Source organism: Ambystoma mexicanum, chromosome 6q (assembly GCF_040938575.1).
Source record: "Ambystoma mexicanum isolate Mex_15411 chromosome 6q, UKY_AmexF1_1, whole genome shotgun sequence".
In the NCBI taxonomy this organism is placed as follows: Eukaryota; Metazoa; Chordata; class Amphibia; order Caudata; family Ambystomatidae; genus Ambystoma; species Ambystoma mexicanum.
The window spans coordinates 1653227125-1653238861 of NC_090937.1; the positions used below are offsets into that span (position 1 = coordinate 1653227125).

The 11737-nt window shown below is 56.4% G+C and overlaps 1 pseudogene; it reads left to right on the plus strand.

Annotated features, from left to right (window-relative positions):
• The first annotated feature begins 2408 nt into the window (after positions 1-2408).
• On the plus strand, positions 2409-2559 carry LOC138517074 (5.8S ribosomal RNA; annotated as a pseudogene).
• Positions 2560-11737: the final 9178 nt, after the last annotated feature.

Genomic DNA, 11737 nt, shown 5'->3' on the forward strand with positions numbered 1-11737 from the left:
TTTCTGAAGGGAGAGATGGGGCGCAGTGTGTCTGGAGCGTGGCATGGGTCATCTAGGTGTGGGTTGGGAAGTGGGACGGGGCATTTTGGTGTGGCTCTGGAGGGAGGTGGTGGGGGCACATTGGTGTGGCTCTGGAGGGAGGTGGTCTGGCACATTGGTGTGGGTCTTGGCGGAGGGATGGTGCACATGGGTGTGTTTCTGGAGGGAGAGATGGGTCTGGTGGGTAGCATGGGTCATCTAGGTGTGGTTTAGGAAGTTGGACGGGGCATCTTGGTGTGGCTCTGGAGGGAGGTGGTGGGACACATTGGTGTGGCTCTGGAGGGAGGTGGTGGGGCACATGGGTGTGGCTCTGGAGGGAGGGGGATGGGGCACAGTGGGTCTGGAGGGTGGCATGGGTCATCTAGGTGTGGGTTGAGAAGTGGAACGGGGCATTTTGGTGTGGCTCTGGAGGGAGGTGGTCGGGGCACATCGGTGTGGCTCTGGAGGGAGGTGGTGGGGCACATTGGTGTGGATCTTGGCGGAGGGATGGTGCACATGGGTGTGTTTCTGGAGGGAGAGATGGGGGAACAGTGTGTCTGGAGGGTGGCATGGGTCATCTAGGTGTGGGTGGGGAAGTGGAACGGGGCATTTTGGTGTGGCTCTGGAGGGAGGTGGTGGGGGCACATTGGTGTGGCTCTGGAGGGAGGTGGTGGGGGCACATGGGTGTGTTTCTGGAGGGAGAGATGGGGCACAGCGGGTCTGGAGGGTGGCATGGGTCATCTAGGTGTGGGTTGGGAAGTGGTACGGGCATCTTGGTGTGGCTCTGGAGGGAAGTGGTGGGGGCCCATTGGTGTGGCTCTGGAGGGAGGTGGTGGGGGCACATTGGTGTGTTTCTGGAGGGAGGTGCTGGGGCACATTGGTGTGGCTCTGAAGGGAGGTGGATGGGGCACATTGGTGTGCATCTGGAGGGAGGGATGGGGCACATTGGTGTGGGTCTGGAGGGAAGGATTGGGGCTCATTGGTCGGACGACGGATAGGGGCATCTTTCTGTGTGGAGGGAGCATGGGCCATCATGGTATGGGTCTTGAGGAAGGGATTGGGCATGGTGGCATCTGGATCGGAGGGGGCATTATTGATCTGGAATGGAGGGACAGGGCATATAATGGGGGCATGTCAGGGAATGGTGGAGCATGTGGGTCAGGGCTGGAGCGCTCTGGTGGGAAGGAAGGGGGCATCTGGGTGTGAATGGAGGGATATGGGGTATGTTTGTCTGGAGAGAAGGATGTTGGTTTATTGGAGTGGTGGGAGCATGTGTGTGTCAAAGGGATGGGGTAATCGGGTGTGGGTATAGAGAGAGGGCGAATGGCGCCATCTGAGTGTGGAGGTAGAGATGAAGCATATGGGTGTGGCTCTGAGGGGTGGAGCATCTTGGTGTAGGTATGGAGGGACGGATGTTGGTGTCTTTGTGTGGGTTCGGATGGAGGGATGGTGGCATGTAGGTCAGGAGGGAGGTGGCATTTGAATATGGAATGTGTTTGGAAGGAGAAATGGGGCATTTGAGTGTAAATGTTTTCTTCTTGTGGGTGGGGGCATAAAGGATCATTAACAGCTGAGCAGCGGGAGGGAGAGCCGTGGGCCCGACCTCGGTTGCATCCCAGACGTGCACACCCACAGCCCGGGGCACCTCTCGCAGAGCAGTCCGGTGCACGTGGTCAACCAGCTCCCTCTCCTCACTGAGCCCGCATCTGCGCTGGCCGGGGGCACACACTCCTCTCTCTGACCTGCCAGCGGCTGGGCATTGGTGGGCACACCCTGGAAGCCCCGAGTGGGGGCAGCCGGGAGCCGAGGGAAACCTGACTGCTCTCGAGGGGTGCCTCCCCAGTCAGACAGGCGCCCGGCACGCCAGGCATGAGCCCTGAGCCACGGTGCAGCTGGCTCACTTGACGGTGGGCGCCAAGGTTCCAGCCGCCCACATCTGTGTGTGAGCAATGGCCAGGCCCGCTGGCACAGTGGGTGACCTTCCCTCTTGCCCAGGTACCTGGAGCTGGGCCCTATGCAGCCGGGCTGGGGTTTGAAGACTCTAGTGGTCCCACCCGACCCCCTGTCTGTGCTGTCTCTGGCCTGCCTCGTTGTCCATCTCCCAGCCCCCCCTCCCAAAAGGGAAGGGGTCGGGGAAGGATGAGTGGATCGGGCCGTGTGGGCAGGTGGCGGAGCGGCCTACCTCCATCCCCCTGGGAAGCGCTGTGCTGCTGCAGCTGGCGGTCAGGCTGAGCACCTGGATTATTATTATTTTTTTTTTTAAAACCACAATGGTTTCGGCCGAGCTAGACAGGGAGCTGGGCTGTCCTGCCACAGCCAGCGCTGCCTCCCCCAACCTCTCCTGCACTGGCAGGGTCAGGCCGACATCTAGGACAAAAAAAGTTGCCTGTGGCTCTTGGCGGTGGATCACTCGACTCGTGCATTGATGAAGAATGCAGCTAGCTGCGAGAATTAGTGTGAATTGCAGGACACATTGATCAACACGTCGAACGCACCATGTGGCCCTGGGTTTTTTCCGGGACTACGCCTGTCGGAGGGTCGCTTGTACATGAATCGCCCCAGGGTTCACTCCCAGGGTCGAGGCTGGGGCTGTCGCAGGGACCCCATTCCATTCATCCCCCTAAGGTCAGACCCCTATCAGCACCGTCGCTGGATCCTTGGATCTGGCGCGCAAGCTAATTGCCGACGCGTCCTGGCTTCCCCAGTTTCCCCTCCTCATGCTGGTTTCGGGAGGGCCGGGTGGCCGACGCACCCTGGATGTGGTGGCGGCGGCAGCAGGCTTTAAAAAAGCCTGGCGCACCTTCACCCCATCCCGGGGCACCTGGCCGTGCTGTGTGTGTGGCTGTCTTTGGTGTCCCACGGCTGCCGGCGCAGGATGACCATGGAGCGCGGACCTCGTGACCATGTGGGCTTCGGTCACAGATTGGGACAGAATACACTCGCCTGCGCCAAGGGCTGGGGCAACCCCCCGTACGGGCCCGAGGCCAGCTGCCCTGAGCTTTGTGCTCCCCGACCACGGCCTCAGATCAGACGTGGTGACCTGCTGAATTTAAGCATATTACTAAGCAGAGGAAAAGGAACTAACCAAGATTCCATCAGTAAAGGCCAGTGAAAAGGGAAGAGCCCAGCGCCGAATCCCCATTCAGCAGCAGGTGTGGGAAATGTGGCTTACAGAAGACCGACTCCCTGGCATCGCTCAGGGGGCTCAAGTCATTCTGATCAAGTCTCCCCACGCGGATGGTGTTAGGCCGATGGCGGCCTCTTGCACAATGGGATCAGGTCTTCTTGGAGTCAGGTTGCTTGGGAATGCAGCCCAAAGCGTGTGGTAAACTCTAAGGCTAAATACGGACGCGAGACTGGTGGCCAACAAGTACCGTAAGGGAAAGTTGAAGAGAGTTCAAGAGGGTGTGAAACGGTTGAGCGCTAAACTGGTGGGGTCTGTGCAGTCCACCGATAGGATTCAACACGGCAGGCAGGTTGGTCACCTGGAACGGTGGAGGCCCTTTTAGGTCTGCGGCCCGGGTACATCCAGCCCCAGCAGGGCGCATTTCATCTGTATCGGTGCAACACGACCGGCTGGGAAGGCCCCAGGGGGCAGGTGGCTCTCTGCTCCAGCAGAGTGTTACAGCCCCCGGACAGCAGTTTTGCTGTGTCCACGGCGCTGAGGGAGATAAACCGCCACCGGGCCCTTATCCGGCAACTGTCCTGGCCCCTCTTGGGGGTTGCTAGAGTGGCCACGGGAGACGGGGCTCCCTATGTGACTGTGGTGGACTGCCCTCAATACGCCCCAACCACGTCGTGCTGCCGGGCGGGGAGGCCCACAAAGGGCGCCAGGGGTCTGAGGTGATGTCGGTTAACCACCCGACCTGTCTAGAAACACTAAGAGTATAACGCCTGCCCGAGTCAGTGGGATGAATGAAACCCTGTGATGTAATGATGTTGAGGGCCGGTGCCCGGCGATTGCAGTGGCATCCTGTCGCGGTGGGCCCTCCACCGACCCGTCTCGCCCGCTCTGTCAGAGAGATGATGCATGAGCGTGTGTGATAGGACCCGAAAGATGGTGAACTCGGCCTGGTGGAGGTCCGTAGCGGTCCTGCTGTGTAAATCGGTCATCCGACCTGGGTATAGGGGGAAAAGACTAATCGAATGATATAGTAGCTGGTTCTCTCCGAAGTTTCACGCAGGATAGCTGGCGCACGGAAACAAGCTTGGCAGAATCACCGGGGAAAGAAGACCCGGTTGAGTTTGACTCTAGTCTGGCACTGTGAAGAGACTTGAGGTAGGATAAGTGGGAGGCCCTCGGGCCGCTGTTGAAATACCACTACTCTTATTGTTTTTCCACTTACCCGGTGAGGCGGGGGGCGAGCCCCGTGGGGCTCTCGCTTCTTGCTCCAAGCACCCAGCGCCTGCTGGGCACGTCCCGCTCCGGGGACAGTGGCAGGTGGGGAGTTTGACTGGGGTGGTACACCCTGTCAAAGGATAACGCAGGTGTCCTAAGGCAAACTCAAGGAGGACAGAAACCTCCCGCGGAGCAGAAGGGCAAAAGCTAGCTTGATCTCGATTTTTCAGTATGAATACAGACCGTGAAAGCAGGGCTTCACGATCCTGCTGACTTTTTGGGTTTCAAGCAGGAGGTATCAGAAAGGTTACCACAGGGATAACTGGCTTGTGGTGGCCAAGCCTTCATAGCGACGTCGCTTTTTGATCCTTCGATGTCGGCTCTTCCTATCATTGTGAAACAGAATTCACCAAGCATCGGATTGTTCACCCACTAATAGGGAACGTGAGGTGGATTTAGACCGTCGTGAGACAGGTTAGTTTTACCCTACTGATGCTGTGTTGTTGCAATAGTAATCCTGTTCAGTACGAGAGGAACCGCAGGTTCAGACATCTGGTGTGCATGCTTGGCTGAGGAGCCAATGGGGTGAAGCTACCATCTGTGGGATTATGACTGAACGCCTCTACGTCCAAAATCCCCCCTCCACACCAGACCGTGATACTGCAGCGCTGTCGAGCATCGGTTAGCTTAGGTTAGCCGGCCTCGGGGGCCGGTGTGTAGAGCCGCTTTCCTCAGGACTTGAGTGTGGACAGAAGGGGGCCACCTCTCTCACCCATAGTGTACCGCATGTTTGTGGGGAATCTGGTGCTAAATCATTCAGCGACAACCAGATTCTGGTTCAGGGTTTCGTAAGTAGCAGAGCAGCTACGTCGCTGCGATCTATTGGAAGTCATCCTCTGAGCCAAGCTTTTGTTGCAAGGCGGCAGCACCGCCAAGGTTCTCCATCCTTCCTCCTGGGGCCTGCGGGGTGCACAGGAAAATACCACCCACCCTATGGGCGCACCCGCGGGGGTGTGCGGGCTGGGTGGGGAGCACTCTTCTCACCTTTCCTGGTCAGCATGGCAGACCAGATGGCCTAGGGCCCGGGCCTTCGAGGTGGTACCTTAAGCCCCCGGACAGGGCAGGGGAAGAGAGGGTGCAGCCACCCCTGGGCGCGGGGTTGTAGCTAAAGCCTGTGCCCCTGGACAGTGGGGTTGGGGCAGGCCCAGCTGGCCACTGGGCCACCTGGCCTGGTAGTAGGCCTAGATGGCCCAAGTTGTGGCTGGTGGACCAGATGGCCCGAATTGCGGCTGACTCCTGCATTTGTCTCCGGTCGGGTTCCGTAAGCTTAATAGTCGGCGTGGAAGTGTCTTCCCGGCCCAAGAGCACTGAGGTGGTGCCTTAAGCCCAGGGCGGAGAAGAGAGCCAGCAGCTTAAGCACCCACCCCAGAGCACGCAGGGTGGTACCTTAAGCCTGTGCCCCTGGGCGGTGGGGGCAGGTACGGCCGCTGGGCCATCTGGCCTGGGGAGTAGGCCCAGATGGCCCGAGTTGTGGTTGCCGCGGCTGACTCCTGCATTTGTCTACGGTTGGCATGGAAGTGCCACCTTGCGGCCTTCAGGGTGGCCGTGGCGCAATTACTGGCTTTAGTTCAATGGCGTTCGTGGGTTGCTCCCGGTCCTCTGGCAAGTATCAACCACGTGTGGTCAGGTCCAAGACGAGGTGCGTGAGTCAAGGGGCACCCTGAGCGGGTCCCTTTCCTCCGCGTGGGGGTAAATGCGCTCGCAGTGGCCGGCCCTGAGTTCCACAGTGTTTGTGGGTTAGTCCTGGAGGGAAAGGCTCTAATGTTGTGGGAGCAGCTCAGGCCAGAGCTCCAGGGTGAAAGCCCCCGGACCCAGTGGTAGTGCCATCGCTCCCCACAGAGAAAAGCTCTAAAGGGGCCCTGCTAAAGCTCCAGGGTGGCTGGCGGCGGGGGTGTCCTGGCCTTGGGTGCCTGTCGCACGTCTGGGTTGACTGTCCCCAAGCCTGGTGGTGATCGTGGGGAGCCCTGTCCCTCTCTGGAGGGTAAAGCTCTCATGTGGCGGGCAAAGCTCTAAGGCGGCCCGGGCCAGAGCTCCAGGGTGGCTGGGGCTGCTGCCCCCACTGGCCTTGGGTGCCAGCCTTGTGCGTGTGGGTGGAGTCCCAAAGCCTTGCGGTAGTTGCGGGGAGCCCTGGAAGGAGAAGCACTAAATGGGCCCTGTTAAAGCTCCACCGACCGGAGACAAATGCAGGAGTCAGCCGCAACTCGGGCCATCTGGTCCACCAGCCACAACTTGGGCCATCTAGGCCTACTACCAGGCCAGGTGGCCCAGTGGCCAGCCGGGCCTGCCCCAACCCCACTGTCCAGGGGCACAGGCTTTAGCTACAACCCCGCGCCCTGGGGTGGCTGCACCCTCTCTTCCCCAGCTCCAATAGCATATATTAAAGTTGCTGCAGTTAAAAAGCTTGTAGTTGGATCTTGGGATTGAGCTGGCGGTCCGCCGTGAGGTGAGCTACCACTGCCTGTCCCAGCCCCTGCCTGAACGTCCTGGGGGTCTGAAGCGTTTACTTTGAAAAAAGTACAGTGTTCAAAGCAGGCTGGTCGCCTGAATACTTAAACTAGGAATAATGGAATAGGACACTGGTTCTATTTTGTTGTTTTTCGGAACTGGGGTCGTGATTAAGAGGGACGGCCGGAGGCATTCGTATTGTGCCGCTAGAGGTGACATTCTTGGACCAGCGCAAGACGAACCAAAGTGAAAGCATTAGCCAATAATGTTTTCATTAATCAACTGTTGTTTTTGGTTGTTGGTCTTCAGGTCTGCCACTCTGCCAAATTCCCCTAGGAGTGCTGTTAACTTCCCGAGGGAAGTGTCCATGTCTGTTAGCACGACTAAGAGGTCGTTGGCAAAGGCCATTGCCTTATGGTCTTCCCCACCGAATGTAATCCCTTTTATTCCCCTCTCCTGTCTAATTCTAGCTAGGAAGGGTTCGAGAAAGTTTGCGTACAGGAATGGTGACATGGGCAGCCCTGCTTAGTACCCCTAGTGATCCTTATCGCCTGGGAGACATGCCTATTGATAGCCAGCCTGATAAGTGGTGCTCCATAGTTGACTTTGACCAGCTGGACAAGGCCCGGGCCAAACCCCATAACCATCATGGTAGCAAACAAGAATGACCATTTGACTCGGTCAAATGCCTTCTCTGCATCTAGTGCTAACACTCCCTGCCCTCAGGACTGCCCTGTTTGACTTCTCTATCAGGTGGGATATTCGCCTAATGTTGACAAACGTTTGTCGCCCCTTGACAAAGCCTGCTTGATCCGGGTGGATCAGGTCAGTGATTACTTTATCCATTCTAGATGTTAGAATTTTTTGTAAAGATTTTGGCATCAAGGTTTATTAGGGCAGTAGGGCAGTAGGAGCTACAGAGGGTTTGTTTCTTGTTTGGCTTAGGGAAGAGGATTACCTTGGCCTCCTCCATGGACTGGGAGATGCGGCCCGTATCGGAGAAGGAGTTGAACAGGGATGTCATTAACGGGACTAATGTGGTATGGAATGCTTTATAGAATGTGGCGGGGTACCCGTCCGGGCCTAGGGCTTTATTTGGTTGTAGCGATTGGATCGATGCACGCACCTCGTCTTAGGTAATCGTCCCTTCTAAAGCGTCACGCTGGCTCTGTTCTAATCTTTTTAGCCAGCAAGATTTTAAGAAGGCCTTTTGGAAGTCACTCTCCGGTGCCTCCGCAGAGTAGAGGCTTGTATAGAACTCTGTGAACGCCTGAAGGATCTTTTCTGTACGTGTGGTTTCCTGTCCCTGCACCATCTGAATGTGGCGTATTGTACCTGCCGCCTCCTTCTGCTTAACCTACCTGGCTAAGAGCCTGCCTGTCTTGTTTGCCTGGAGGTAATACTTCTGCCTCAAGAATCGGAGCAATTTTACTGCTTGTTTAGCTAGAAGGATATTGATTTGCCCTTTGATATGCCTATACTCCCTCCTGATCATTACCCCCACTATCGGTCTCCATTACCCCTGTTCTAGGTCCACCTGAAGGGCCTTCTCCTGTTTGGCTCGAGATGCCTGCTTTGCTATGAGCATCCCCAACATGGTTGCCTTAAAGGCGTCCCATGCTACATGTTCCTGCACCTCTGGGGTCTTATTTTCCCCAAAGAAGTTGCGGATGGACTTGTGTATCTCGTCCCAAATTACTGCATCTCTCAGCAGATGTCAGGGGAACCGCTACTTCCAGAGGACCCCCCCCTCCCATTGGATTTGTAGCTGCAGGGGAGAGTGGTCGGGCATGGCTATGGTTTCCCTTTCTATGATCCATACTTGGTAAAGCATTGTCTCCGAAACCAATATGTAATCAATTCTTGAGAATGTTCGGTGCACATGTGAGTAGTAAGTATACCTCTTGGAGTCCCCTTTTAGTTCATGCTATGTATCTGCTAATGACATTCTGTTATGCTAGCCTGTAGTTTACTAGATGGGCCTTCAGATGTGGGTGTCCTGTCTGCGCTTCTGTCCGTGGATGGGCACCACGCCAAGTTAAAATCCGTCAGTATTAGCTGGCTTGTTGTTAATTGGTTTAGCTTCTCCAAAACCCCCTGCAAATATTCGTCCTGCCCGGAGTTGGGGGCGTACACTGTGGCGATTGTGAGAGGCCACCCCCCATTGTAGCTGGACGAAGAGGAATCTACCTTCCTTGTCGACTTTTGTGCCTATTATTTCGACGTCAGGTAGGTGTCTAAACGCTATGAGGACCCCTCAAGCTTTGCTCTTGTCGCTGGCCTGCAGAACCTGGGGTTATCCTCAACTTCATTCTGTATCTGTCTTGCTTACGGGTATCGGTCCCCTGGAGCGTCACAATGTCAGGCTTGGTATCCTAGAGGAGGTTCTCCAGTTTCTGTCTCTTTAGTCGGTGTGTCCCTACCCATACCCCGTTACGTTCTGAGAGTAACCATGTCGAAACGATCCCCCTCCGGCTGGACTCGGCTCAACTTCCTCAGGCCGTAACATCGCCCCTTCCGGCTGGACTCGGCTCAACTTCCCCAGGCCGTAACATCGCCCCCTCCGGCTGTACTCGGCTCTACTTCCCCAAGCCGTAACGTTGTCCTAGGTTGCTGGATCTCGTTCCCATCCCAGAGAATAACTGGGCGGGGAGAGCCATTCCTCTGCTCTCCCCTGTTTCCAAGATCCGTCATCTCTACTCTTCTCCACTCCCATGGCTTCTCTTGGTGGATTTCATGTTCTGGCCTCCTATTAGGTCCTCCCCTGCATCCCCTTCTTCTTCAATATTCAGGATCTTGGGTCCCTCATCCAACGTAGTGATGAGGTGTTGGCACCCTTCCCACTTGAAGACCATTCCAAAGGGGAATGTCCACCTGGATCTTATCTGGGCCCATTTGCCTCCTCATTGTTAGTATGGATTTGGCCAGGTCCTGGAAAAGTTCTGACGGCGCAGTTCACTTTTATCAGGGTTGTTTTCCTCGCCGCTTGGAGGATCCATTTGTTTCGGTTGTATCGCTGTAAAGCCATCGCCACTTCTCTTGGCCTGGCCCCGGGTTCTTCTCGCTGCGGACCTTCTATTTGAGAATTTCTCCCCCAGCCATGCCCAGCAAATCTTTGAACATGTGCTGCATTGTTTCCCTGAGGTTGGCATCGCTCACACTTTCTGGCAGCCCCTTCACCCTGATGTTGGACCTTCCCGAGCGGTTCTCCAAGTCCTTGGCTTGGAGCTCCAGGTTGTGTCGCTACTGCCTGCTGCTTCACTAATACATCTATCTTCCGGGTGTTTTAAGTGAGTTCTTGAATTGCGTTTCATTTGTATCAATTCAACTGTCGCCTTTGATTTCCTGCAGGGATTGTGCAAGTTCTTTGCATATTAGGCTTAATTGTGTCTGAAGGGTAGCAGTCATTTGGTCACTGAATGCCTTAAAGCACTGTTGCAGCCCCTTGCTCGTGACCTCTTGCCCCTGTGGTAGCGTCAGGGGTTCCTCCAACTGCTGCCTCTCTGTCACCAATGGATCCTCTTCCTCCGGGGCTTCCCCCTCATTTCTCCATAGCTTTTGGAGGGTCCCTTCTGTTTTCTTGAGATCTTGGCCCTTGAGGGGCCTTTTTTGGCCTCCTTGGCCTTGTTGCACAACATTCCCTGCTGATGGCGAGTGCCTGCCTGCACCTTACTGTAGGGGGCTTCTTCCCAGGCCTCTGAGGTTCTTCTTGACCCTGGGGTATTGGCCAGTTGTTCTGTAGGAAGGGGATGCTTTTCTCTCCCTCCTGTGCGCAGCGGGGGTCTAGCTCCCCTTTAGAGCCTAGGTTGGTTGCCCCCCTGGGGGCCGTGGGGCTAATACGCTCAAAGGTGAAAGTGGTTATGGTCACAGTGTCACACTGGCCTGGAGTCCAGGAGCTTCTTGAATTTCTTCCCGGGGGGCCCCGTGCTCCCACCACTCCTGAGCCTCTAAGTATGCTCTTGAACCCATGGAGGTTCCTTCTCGGTTAATCTTCCATGGCAGGGTTAGTTTTCATAAGGGTGGGTGGTGGAGCGAAGCAGCGCTCTCCTGCAGAGCCAAATGCTGAGGGTTGGGGGCACGTGCCGTCCCCACCCCTCGCCCCCGGGTTCCTTCCCTGGCCGTTAGCGGCGGGGATGCTGCAGGAGACTTAGTGCTGTCACCCTTCTATTACTGCAGTGTGCCTCTGATGTTGCTGAATGGTATGGGCCTTTGCCGGGGTCCGGGTATGCTGCGGGTCTCCTGCCATAGAGGGGGTCCCCTTCCAAGTGTAGGTTATGGTGCACTGGGGCAGATGCTTTTATAAACCTCCATGTCCGTTGTTTGGGAGGGGAGCATCTTGCATGCGCCTGCTTCATGGCTGCCAACTCCCTTAATTATGCCTACTTACCCTGCGCCAGCTGGGGCGCATCACAGCTCATGGGGGCCCTGCGCCGCGTGGTTCGTGGAGGCCCTGCGCTGCGTGGAGCCGGGCTTGCTGTATGGGGCAGAGGCAGGCGCAGGATTTCAGGGGAATACTACCCGCTCCCTCTCATTTGTAGCTGGGTGTCCGGACTGCGCCGGCTCTGCTGTACTGCCAGTGGATCCGCGGTGGTCCGCTCACACTCCCCAGTCTCCCCTATGTTGCCTTGGCTGAATGGGCACCCTGCGTCTTCTGCACCACCCGCGTGGGTTCGCTGATCTCCTCCGGCTCGACTGCCAGTCCCCACACAGAGTTATTGGACAGGCTTCTTTGTACATCATTTTATTGGCATTGTTGAAAAAACAATAAATGTGCTCCGTTTTCGGTTATTTTCTCTCACCCCCATACAGCAAACTAGGATTCCTAGGTGGCGTTATGATCACCTACATGTGGGAAGAAAGGGGGCCAAATTTGAG